The sequence below is a fragment of the Salvelinus namaycush genome, chromosome 18 (genome assembly GCF_016432855.1).
Source record: "Salvelinus namaycush isolate Seneca chromosome 18, SaNama_1.0, whole genome shotgun sequence".
NCBI classification, from domain to species: Eukaryota; Metazoa; Chordata; class Actinopteri; order Salmoniformes; family Salmonidae; genus Salvelinus; species Salvelinus namaycush.
The window spans coordinates 21,031,929-21,044,000 of NC_052324.1; the positions used below are offsets into that span (position 1 = coordinate 21,031,929).

At 46.9% G+C, this 12,072-nt stretch overlaps 1 pseudogene; it reads right to left on the reverse strand.

Moving 5' to 3' along the window:
- Positions 1-9,277: 9,277 nt before the first annotated feature.
- LOC120062871 lies at positions 9,278-11,840 on the reverse strand (annotated as a pseudogene).
- Positions 11,841-12,072: the final 232 nt, after the last annotated feature.

Genomic DNA, 12,072 nt, shown 5'->3' on the forward strand with positions numbered 1-12,072 from the left:
CTTGGCATTCTCTCAACCAGCTTCACCTAGAATGCTTTTCCAACAGTCTTCAAGGAGTTCCCACATATGCTGAGCACTTGTTGGCTGCTTTTCCTTCACTCTGCGGTCCAACTCATCCCAAACCATCTCAATTGGGTTGAGGTCGGGTGATTGTGGAGGCCAGGTCATCTGATGCAGCACTCCATCACTCTCCTTCTTGGTCAAATAGCACTTACACAGCCTGGAGGTGTTGAGTCATTGTCCCTTTTCAAAAAGAAATGATAGTCCCACTAAGCGCAAACCACATGGGATGGTGTATGGCTGCAGAATGCAGTGGTAGCCATGCTGGTTAAGTGTGCCTTGAATTCTAAATAAATCACAGATGATGTCACCAGCAAAGCACCCCCGCACCATCACACCTCCTCCTCCATGCTTCCCGGTAGGAACCACACATGCGGAGATCATCCGTTCAACTACTCTGCGTCTCACAAAGACACGGTGGATGGAAGCAAAAATCTCAAATTTGGACTCATTAGACTGAAGGACAGATTTCCACCGGTCTAATGTCTCTTCTTCCAAACAAGTCTCTTCTTCTTATTGATGTCCTTTAGTAGCGGTTTCTTTGCAGCAATTCGACCATGAAGGCCTGATTCACGCAGTCTCTGAACAGTTGATGTTGAGATGTATCTGTTACTTGAACTCTGTGAAGCATTTATTTGGGCTGCAATCTGAGGTGTAGTTAACTCTAATTAAACGTATCCTCTGCAGCAGAGGTAACTCTGGGTCTTCCTTTCCTGTGGTGGTCCTCATGAGAGCCAGTTTCATCATAGCCCTTGATGGTTTTTGCAACTGCACTTGAAGAAACTTTCAAAGTTCTTACAATTTTCCGCATTGACTGACCTTCATGTCTTAAAGTAATGATAGACTGTTGTTTCTCTTTGCTTATTTGAGCTGTTCTTGCCATACTATGGACTTTGTCGTTTACCAAATAGGGCTATCTTCTGTATATTCCCCTACCTTGTCACAACACTGATTGGCTCAAATACATTAAGAAGGAAAGAAATTCCACAAATTAACTTTAACAAGGCATATATGTTAATTGAAATGCATTCCAGGTGACTACCTCATGAAGCTTGTTGAGAGAATGCCAAGAGTGTGCAAAGCTGTCATCAAGGCAAAGGGTGGCTACTTTGAAGAATCTCAAATATACACTGCTCAAAAAAATAAAGGGAACACTGTCACGATCGTCTTGAGGATAATGAGTGGACCAAGGCGCAGCGTGAGAGAAATACATCTTAGACGAAGACGTAACACGAAACGAAACACTCTTACAAAACTAACAAAACAATAAACGACCGTGAAGCTAATAAACGAAAGTGCACACACAAGCTACTAACGTTCAACATAGACAATTACCCACATTAACCTAATTTTTTTTTTTTTTTTTTTTTTTTTTTCACCTTTATTTAACCAGGTAGGCTAGTTGAGAACAAGTTCTCATTTGCAACTGCGACCTGGCCAAGATAAAGCATAGCAGTGTGAACAGACAACAACACAGAGTTACACTAATGCCTATGGCTGCCTTAAATATGGCTCCCAATCAGAGACAATGAATGACAGCTGTCTCTGATTGAGAACCCTTCAGGCAACCATAGACTTACCGAGACAACTACACTAGACACTGCCCCATACACATACAACACCCCTAGACACTACAAAAACACATACATCCCCCATGTCACACCCTGACCTAACTAAAATAATAAAGAAAACAAAGATAACTAAGGCCAGGGCGTGACAGTACCCCCCCCCCCCCCCCCCCAAAGATGCGGACTCCGGCCGCAAAACCTGACACAGAAAGGGGAGGGTCCGGGGTGGGCCCCATCATGGCGGCGGCTCGGGTGCGGGACGTGGCCCCCACTCCACCATTGTCAATACCCGCTTTGGTAGCCTCCTCCAAATGGCCACCCTCCAAATTAACCCCACTGGATTAAGGGGCAGCACCGGACTGAGGGGCAACACCGGACTGAGGGGCAACACCGGACTGAGGGGCAACACCGGACTGAGGGGCAGCTCCGGACTGAGGGGCAGCTCCGGACTGAGGGGCAGCTCCGGACTGAGGGGCAGCTCCGGACTGAGGGGCAGCACCGGACTGGCTGGCGGATCCTGGCTGGCTGGCTCTGGCGGATCCTGGCTGGCTGGCTCTGGCGGATCCTGGCTGGCTGGCTCTGGCGGATCCTGGCTGGCTGGCTCTGGCGGATCCTGGCTGGCTGGCTCTGGCGGATCCTGGCTGGATGACGGCTCTGGCGGATCCTGGCTGGATGACGGCTCTGGCTGGTCATGGCTGGCTGACGGCTCTGGCTGGTCATGGCTGGCTGACGGCTCTGGCTGGTCATGGCTGGCTGACGGCTCTGGCTGGTCATGGCTGGCTGACGGCTCTGGCTGGTCATGGCTGGCTGACGGCTCTGGCTGGTCATGGCTGGCTGACGGCTCTGGCTGGTCATGGCTGGCTGGCGGCTCTGGCTGCTCATGGCTGGCTGGCGGCTCTGGCTGCTCATGGCTGGCTGGCGGCTCTGGCGGCTCATGGCTGGCGGACGGCTCTAGCGGCTCCTGTCTGGCGGACGGCTCTGAAGGCTCAGGACAGACGGGCGGCTCTGAAGGCTCAGGACAGACGGGCGGCTTTGAAGGCTCAGTACAGACGGGCGGCTTTGAAGGCTCTTGGCAGACAGACAGTTCAGGCGCCGTTGGGCAGACGGGCAGTTCAGGCGCCGTTGGGCAGACGGGCAGTTCAGGCGCCGTTGGGCAGACGGGCAGTTCAGGCGCCGTTGGGCAGACGGGCAGTTCAGGCGCCGTTGGGCAGACGGCCGACTCTGACCTGCTGAGGTGCACAGTAGGCCTGGTGCGTGGTGCCGGAACTGGTGGTGCCGGACTGGAGACACGCACCTCAAGGCTAGTGCGGGGAGCAACAACAGGACGCACAGGACTCTGGAAACGCACAGGAGGCTTGGTGCGTGGTGTAGGCACTGGTGGTAATGGGCAGGAGACACGCACCATAGGGCTAGTGCGGGGAGCAGGAACAGGGCACACTGGTTTCTCAAAGCGCACTATAGGCCTGGTGCGTGGTGCCGGAACTGGTGGTACCGGACTGAGGGCACGCACCTCAGGGCGAGTGCGGGGAGAAGGAACAGTGCGTACAGGGCTCTGGAGACGCACATTAGGCCTAGTGCGTGGTGTAGGCACTGTCTTAACCAGACAGCTAGCACGCACCTCAGGACGAGTATGGAGAGCTGTTCCCGGTGACATCAAATCCCACACACGCTCCTTCAAGAGGATGCGGTGCTTTATGCTCCACAACAGCACTTCCCTCATTTCGCTCTCCTCCAATTTCCCCATTAATTCATCCACAGTCTCAGCTTCACTCCCCTTACTCACCTCCAATTCCACCTCGACTGGCTCTGGTTCCATCTTCGGCTCCTCACAGTAAGCACGGGGAGCTGGATCAAGTCTCCTACTTGACCCAGCTACACTCCCCGAGAGTCCCCCCCCAAGAACTTTTTGGGGTTGCCAGCCGCTCTGCCGTGCTAGCTCCTCATACCGGCACCTCTCTGCTTTCGCTGCCTCCAGCTCAGCTTTGGGGCGGCGATATTCTCCCGGTTGTGCCCAGGGTCCTCCGCTGTCCAGAATTTCCTCCCAATTCCTGTAATCCTGCGTTTGCTGCTGCTGCCTTGAATCACGCTGCTTGGTCCTTGTTTGGTGGGTAATTCTGTCACGATCGTCTTGAGGATAATGAGTGGACCAAGGCGCAGCGTGAGAGAAATACATCTTAGACGAAGACGTAACACGAAACGAAACACTCTTACAAAACGAACAAAACAATAAACGACCGTGAAGCTAATAAACGAAAGTGCACACACAAGCTACTAACGTTCAACATAGACAATTACCCACATTAACCTAATGCCTATGGCTGCCTTAAATATGGCTCCCAATCAGAGACAATGAATGACAGCTGTCTCTGATTGAGAACCCTTCAGGCAACCATAGACTTACCGAGACAACTACACTAGACACTGCCCCATACACATACAACACCCCTAGACACTACAAAAACACATACATCCCCCATGTCACACCCTGACCTAACTAAAATAATAAAGAAAACAAAGATAACTAAGGCCAGGGCGTGACAAACACTTAAACAACACAATGTAACTCCAAGTCAATCACACTTCTGTGAAATCAAACTGTCCACTTAGGAACCAACACTGATTGACAATAAATTTCACATGCTGTTGTGCAAATGGAATAGACAAAAGGTGGAAATTATAGGCAATTAGCAAGACACCCCCAATAAAGGAGTGGTTCTGCAGGTGGTGACCACAGACCACTTCTCAGTTCCTATGCTTCCTGGCTGATGTTTTGGTCACTTTTGAATGCTGGCGGTGCTTTCACTCTAGTGGTAGCATGAGACGGAGTTTACAACCCACACAAGTGGCTCAGGTAGTGCAGCTCATCCAGGATGGTACATCAATGCGAGCTGTGGCAAGAAGGTTTGCTGTGTCTGTCAGCGTAGTGTCCAGAGCATGGAGGCGCTACCAGGAGACAGGCCAGTACATCAGGAGACATGGAGGAGGCCGTAGGAGGGCAACAACCCAGCAGCAGGACCGCTACCTCCGCCTTTGTGCAAGGAGGAGCACTGCCAGAGCCCTGCAAAATGACCTCCAGCAGGCCACAAATGTGCATGTGTCAGCATATTGTCTCACAAGGGGTCTGAGGATCTCATCTCGGTACCTAATGGGAGTCAGGCTACCTTTGGCGAGCACATGGAGGGCTGTGCGGCCCCACAAAGAAATGCCACCCCACACCATGACTGACCCACCGCCAAACCGGTCATGCTGGAGGATGTTGCAGGCAGCAGAATGTTCTCCACGGCGTCTCCAGACTCTGTCACGTCTGTCACATGTGCTCATGTGCTCAGTGTGAACCTGCTTGCATCTGTGAAGAGCACAGGGCGCCAGTGGCGAATTTGCCAATCTTGGTGTTCTCTGGCAAATGCCAAACGTCCTGCACGGTGTTGGGCTGTAAGCACAACCCCCACCTGTGGACGTCGGGCCCTCATACCACCCTCATGGAGTCTGTTTCTGACCGTTTGAGCAGACACATGCACATTTGTGGCCTGCTGGAGGTCATTTTGCAGGGCTCTGGCAGTGCTCCTCCTTGCACAAAGGCGGAGGTAGTGGTCCTGCTGCTGGGTTGTTGCCCTCCTACGGCCTCCTCCACGTCTCCTGATGTACTGGCCTGTCTCCTGGTAGCGCCTCCATGCTCTGGACACTACGCTGACAGACACAGCAAACCTTCTTGCCACAGCTCGCATTGATGTGCCATCCTGGATGAGCTGCACTACCTGAGCCACTTGTGTGGGTTGTAGACTCCGTCTCATGCTACCACTAGAGTGAAAGCACCGCCAGCATTCAAAAGTGACCAAAACATCAGCCAGGAAGCATAGGAACTGAGAAGTGGTCTGTGGTCACCACCTGCAGAACCACTCCTTTATTGGGGGTGTCTTGCTAATTGCCTATAATTTCCACCTTTTGTCTATTCCATTTGCACAACAGCATGTGAAATTTATTGTCAATCAGTGTTGGTTCCTAAGTGGACAGTTTGATTTCACAGAAGTGTGATTGACTTGGAGTTACATTGTGTTGTTTAAGTGTTCCCTTTATTTTTTTGAGCAGTGTATAATATAATTTGATTTGTTTAACACTTTTTTGGTTACTGAATGATTCCATATGTATTATTTCATGGTTTTGATGTTTTCACTATTATTCTACAATGTAGAAAATAGTTAAAATAAAGAAAAACCCTGGAATGAGTAGGTGTGTCCAAACTCTTCACTGGTACTGTATATATATATATATAAAGTGCATTCAGAAAGTTTTCAGACCTTTTTGTTCACATTTTGTTACTTTACAACCTTATTCTAAAATGGAAAACTGAAATATCACATTTACATAAGCATTCAGATCCTTTACTCAGTACTTTGTTGAAGCACCTTTGGCAGCGACTACAGCCTCAAGTCTGCTTGGGTATGACGCTACAAGCTTGGCACCCCTGTATTTGGGGAGTTTCTCCCATTCTTCTCTGCAGATCCTCTCAAACTCTGTCAGGTTGGATGGGGAGCATCGCTGCACAGCTATTTCCAGGTCTCTCCAGAGATGTTCGACTGGGTTCAAGTCCGGCCTTTGGCTGGGTCACTCAAGGACATTCAGAGACTTATCCTGAAGCCACTCCTGCGTTGTCTTGGCTGTGTGCTTAGGGTCGTTTCCCTGTTGGATGGTGAACCTTGGCCCCAGTCTGAGGTCCTGAGCGCTCTGGAACATGTTTTCATCAAGGAACTCTCTGTACATTGCTCCGTTCATCTTGCCCTCGACACTAACTAGTCTCCCAGTCCCTGCCGCGGAAAAACATCCCCACAGCATGATGCTACCACCACCATGCTTCACCGTAGGGATGGTGCCAGGTTTCCTCCAGACGTGACACTTGTCATTCAGGCCAAAGAGTTCAATCTTGATTTCATCAGACCAGAGAATCTTGTTTCTCATTGTCTCAGAGTCCTTTAGGTGCCTTTTGGCAAACTCCAAGCGGGCTGTCATGTGCCTTTTACTGAGGAGTGGCTTCTGTCTGGCCACTCTACCATAAAGGCCCGATTGGTGGAGTGCTGCAGAGATGGTTGTCCTTCTGGAAGGTTCTCCCATCTCCACAGAGGAACTCTGGAACTCTGTCAGAGTGACCATCGGGTTCTTGGTCACCTCCCTAACCAAGGCCCTTCTCCTCCGATTTCTCAGTTTGGCTGGGAAGCCAGCTCTAGGAAGAGTCTTGGTGGTTCCAAACTTCTTCCATTTAAGAATGATGGTGGCCACTGTGTTCTTGGAGACTTTCAGTGCTGCAGAATTCTTTTAGTGCCCTAAAATAATTATTTTAGTGCCTCGACACAATCCTGTCTCGGAGCTCTACGGACATTTCCTTCGACCTCATGGCTTGGTTTTTGCTCTGACATGCACTGTCAACTGTGGGACCTTATAGAGACAGGTGGGTGCCTTTCCAAATCTTGTCCAATCAATTGAATTTACCACAGGTGGACTACAATCAAGTTGTAGAAACATCTCAAGGATGATCAATGGAAACAGGATGTACCTGAGTTCAATTTCGAGTCTCATAGCAAAGGGTCTGAATAATTATGTAAATAAGGTAATTGTATTTATTTTTTGCAAACATTTCTAAACACCAGTTTCGCTTTGTCGTTATGGGGTATTGTGTGTAGATTGATGAGGATTTTTTATTTTTATGCATTTTAGAATAAGGCTGTAATGTAACAAAATGTGGAAAAAGGGAAGGGCTCCAAATACATTGCGATTGCACTGTATATATCAGGCCATGTATAGTGAACTCGTACACATTGTAAATAGGAAAATAGAATACTGTAGTGCATGTCATGATCAGACTGCAAACATGGCCAATGGCATAACATCTAATAGATATGTAAATTCAACCAAGCAATAGGAATACATAAACATCGAATGCACATTTATGCATTGGCAAATGGAACCATAACCAACCCTGTTGCATAGTAATGACAATAACTGATGGTAATAAGGGAAGCAGTCATGGACAGTCACTACCATCATGGGACTTTAATTAATTGTTTTATTCTGTGTTGCTACAGCATTCATCCCACATAATGCATAGTGCATTTAATGTAAAAAATAATAATAATCGAAACCGAAAATCTTTATTTATTAATAATTGAACCGAAATCGAACCGACCTCAAAAAGCACTAATCGCTCAGCACTACTCTCCTCACTACGTGTTCCTGCAGTGAGGAATTGCCATCTTCAGATAATGTTTTTTGTAATTTATCTAAAAATAATAGCTGTCTGGAGCACAGAAAGCAGCAGTAGCAGTTTGCAAATCAGGGAGCTAAATGAACGACTCTGTCACAGGTACAATTCCGTTCCCGACGTTCACCAAAAAGATCCGTTCGAAAACAGCAGTTCGTTCGCGAACGACCCATCACTACCAGTGTGCCAACTCAGCCCTACCCAGGCTGTGCATTCCAAACAACATGGAACAACTTTCAACACGTTGCCCGTGGTTTCCATAGACAGACATAGCCTTCAAGATTACGGCAAAGGCACAAAGCCCTTGCAAAAACAAACTCAAAGCAGACACATGGGGACATGCAGCCAGACATTATTTATAGTGACTGTACAGCATGAACTGCAAAATTAGGAATTCCAAAGAACTCAAGCTATACATGGGTTTGGTCCAGCTGGCCAAATGCCATGGGTCTCAAGCCGTATAGAAATTACGTTTGTTTTGGGGAAAAGAACGACCACATAATTGTGCAGTTTTTTTCACACCATAAACTACAGTTAAAAGTACAGAGACGTGCTGAAGTACATATATATCCTTCCTTGAAACTGACTTTTTTTTTTTACCATGCATTGCAAAGTTTAGAATAGTGTGTTTTTTAGTTACTGTGCAGATATTGGAGTTTTGCCCAATGCTGTAGCATACAAAACAAAAGGCCACAATGTTAAAACTAAAACCATTTTGGTGAGGTCGGTGAGGTGAGGTCGAAAATCGTATTTCTGTCCCATCCATGCCAAATATATAAATCAACATGCATCATCTTCAGAACCGACACCTCTATCTCCATTGACATAAAATGCAGCAGGACAATTCAAAATCGTCAAAACGTTTCAAAGCTTGTATCGAATGGAAATGATGAACAGGTTATAACAGTGTATTGCACTTAAGCCACGATGGATACTTTGTATCCAATAATAGTGTCACTACTAGTGCGTTACTATTACATACTGTAGCTGATTTGTAGCGAGTACAGAACTTTCCCAATACCTTTAAAGAAATAGTTTTACAAGTCTCGAGTTACCGCCTCTTACCTGAGTAAAATGTAGATCACCCAATGTTCTTCAAATTGTGTTCCCCTACTTCAGCATGAGAAGCGAAATACTCACCCGCCACCACATGCCAAAGTGTTACCCCATGCTACACCCTAACCACCCCTCTTCTTTGACTGACGTCAGCTTGAAAAAAAGTATCGTGAGAGAAAAAGCTATTGAACGAGTAAAGCGCGTCACACTGTATCTCAACTAAAAACATGCTGGAGGTGATTACATTGTTCTATTAATTAAACTGCTCTAAAACATCCTATGATTTAACAACCAAATGTTGAATGTATTCACATGATGAAGCTCAAATTATGTATTTGTCTATTTACATATAATCAGATATTGTGCCTTTGTGAAGTCCTTCCCAGTTGAAACCTTCAAATCACCTGAAAGAAAGAACAAGATAACAAACCTGCTGCTATATAGATGACAGTGCCACAGTCTGATGTTTCCATCTTTTTTATTTAACTAGGCAAGTCAGTCGAGAACAAACTCATATTTACAATGATGACCTACCACAGCCAATCCCAGACGACGCTGGGCCAATTGTGCTCCGCCCTATGGGACTCCCAATCACAGCCAGATGTGATGCAGCCTCAATTTGAACCAGGGACTGCAGTGACGTCTCTTGCACTGAGATGTAGTGCCTTAGACCGCTGCACCACTCAGGAACCCATTTCAGCCATCTTACTTGTGCTTCTTGATGTCCTTGGAGTCATTTCTATGATTCCCAAGTCTCTGCGGGGTTGTTCCTGAGAGACCAGGACAGAGAGACATTATGACACACAACTAATTGCTGAGGTAGTATGATACAATGAATGTCTGTATGCAGTCATTGTTGTATGGCTTAGCTGTGTCACACCTGCAGAGCTTCTTGATCAGATTTGAGGCACTCTTACTGATGGTTTTAGGGAATTCAACCAGATCAATCCCACGGATGGTAGCTGTGAACGTATTCATAGGATCAGGGCCACAGAATGGGAGACTGGAAAGGTAAAGATTGAGAAGGGACATCAAGTAGAATGACTTAGAGATGACAGAGAACAAAAATGGGACAAAACACTCTGGAGAGAAATAGACTATTTAATAATATTACCTTCCACTCAGCAGCTCAAACACGAAGACGCCCAGAGACCAGAGATCTACAGATACACTGTGGCCCTTGTTTAGGATTATCTCAGGGGCAACATAGCCAGGCGTGCCATAGAACGTCTACATTTTCTTTCCCAAGCCCACTTTCTTAGCAGAACCATACCCCACCTAGGAAAGGCAAAGCACAGTCAAGTTATGAATATTGTCACACCCTGATCTGTTTCACCTGTCTTTGTGATTGTCTCCACCCCCCTCCAGGTGTCATCCATCTTCCCCATTATCCCCTGTGTATTTATACCTGTGTTCTGTTTGTCTGTTGCCAGTTCGTTTTGTTTTGTCAAACCTACCAGCGTTTTTCCCTCTGTTCCTGTCTCTTGATTGTTTCTGTTTTCTAGTTTTTCCGGTTTTTACTTTTTCTGCCTACCCTGACCCTGAGCCTGCCTGCCGTCCTGTACCTTTGCCCCACCTTTCTGGATTACTGACCTCTGCCAACCCTGACCCTGAGCCTGCCTGCCATCCTGTACCTTTGCCCCACCTTTCTGGATTACTGACCCCTGCCAACCCTGACCCTGAGCCTGCCTGCCATCCTGTACCTTTGCCCCACCTTTCTGGATTACTGACCTCTGCCAACCCTGACCCTGAGCCTGCCTGCCGTCCTGTACCTTTGCCCCACCTTTCTGGATTACTGACCCCTGCCTGTCCTTGATCTGTCTTTTTCCTGCCCCTGTTGGATTAATAAACTGTTATTCATTCAAAGTTGTCTGCATCTGGGACTTACCTGAAACGTGATAAATATGGATTTTCGGTATCTCAATGGATCTATAACATAGATTTTCCAAAGTGAAACAGTTCTATGTATGATAATATAACTGTAACCTTTGGACGTACTGTATTTGTTTGTGTATCTATGTACGAAATTGACAATTACTATATTATTATAAGGATGCCCCCTTTCTTCATCTTGGGTGGATTAAAAATGCATCAAATGGAACTGTAGTCTCTAAGTTACCACTTTGGCATATCCGCACTGGTCCAGAACTACATTTTCAGGCTTCAAGTCCCTGTAGATGATATCGTTGTGGTGCAAGAAGATGAGGGCCTCAACAACACAGGCAGTGTAAAAACATGTGCTGCTGTCATCAAACGAGCCTCTGAAATGTAGAAGCAAGAGCACAATAGTGATCAGAAAGTTTCATGGGATATTCCGATGTTGTTCCCTAGGAGAAGTATTCAAATCCTATCAATTCAGTTATAAAATCCATACTGTAAAATATACAAACATAATATGTAGACAGTACTGCCGTTAGCAGTACCTGTTATTCAGTAGACTCCAAAGCTCACCACCTAGACAAGCTTCGGCCAGCATGTACAAGCACTTCGCATCTCCGAAGGTACGGTGTAGCCTAGCGGTGGCAAAGAAGACACAGGTATTGTCCAGTTGATAACCATATAGTGAGTTCACCAGTCTAAAATAAGGGCAGGGCTTCAATCCAATCGTAGGTTAAAGGCATTGCGGTTTTTAAAGTCAATTTCCGATTGATCTGATATATGCAGCATTTCCCTTAAATGGGATCTCTGCGAACGCGGGAACATTGCCTAAGGTACAATGCCTATAACCCGCGATCATATTGAGGTATGTTAGGCTGGTGGGTGGGAGCATACCTCACGATGAATGGACTATGTGCTGCCATGAGGATGTGTCTTTCCCTGAGGATGCGCTCCTGTTGACCAACCATAAGAATCTGATGCTTCCTCTACACCCTCATGGTGAAAAGGCAGTTAATGTTAGTCTTAAGCTGTACCTGAGAAAAGTATAAAAACATCAACTACAACGTCAACATGTGGGCCTAGCCATTAAAATAAATGTTGGAAACTAGACAATAACAATGCAATGGGATTTACTGACACATTTTCAAGCCTGACCCACTACTTCCTCCCAACTCATCAGCTCAGAATGACCGATTTCCCCCTCTACTAGATTGCATATGACCTGGAAATCCCGAAGAGACACGTTGAAGAGGAGAGCTG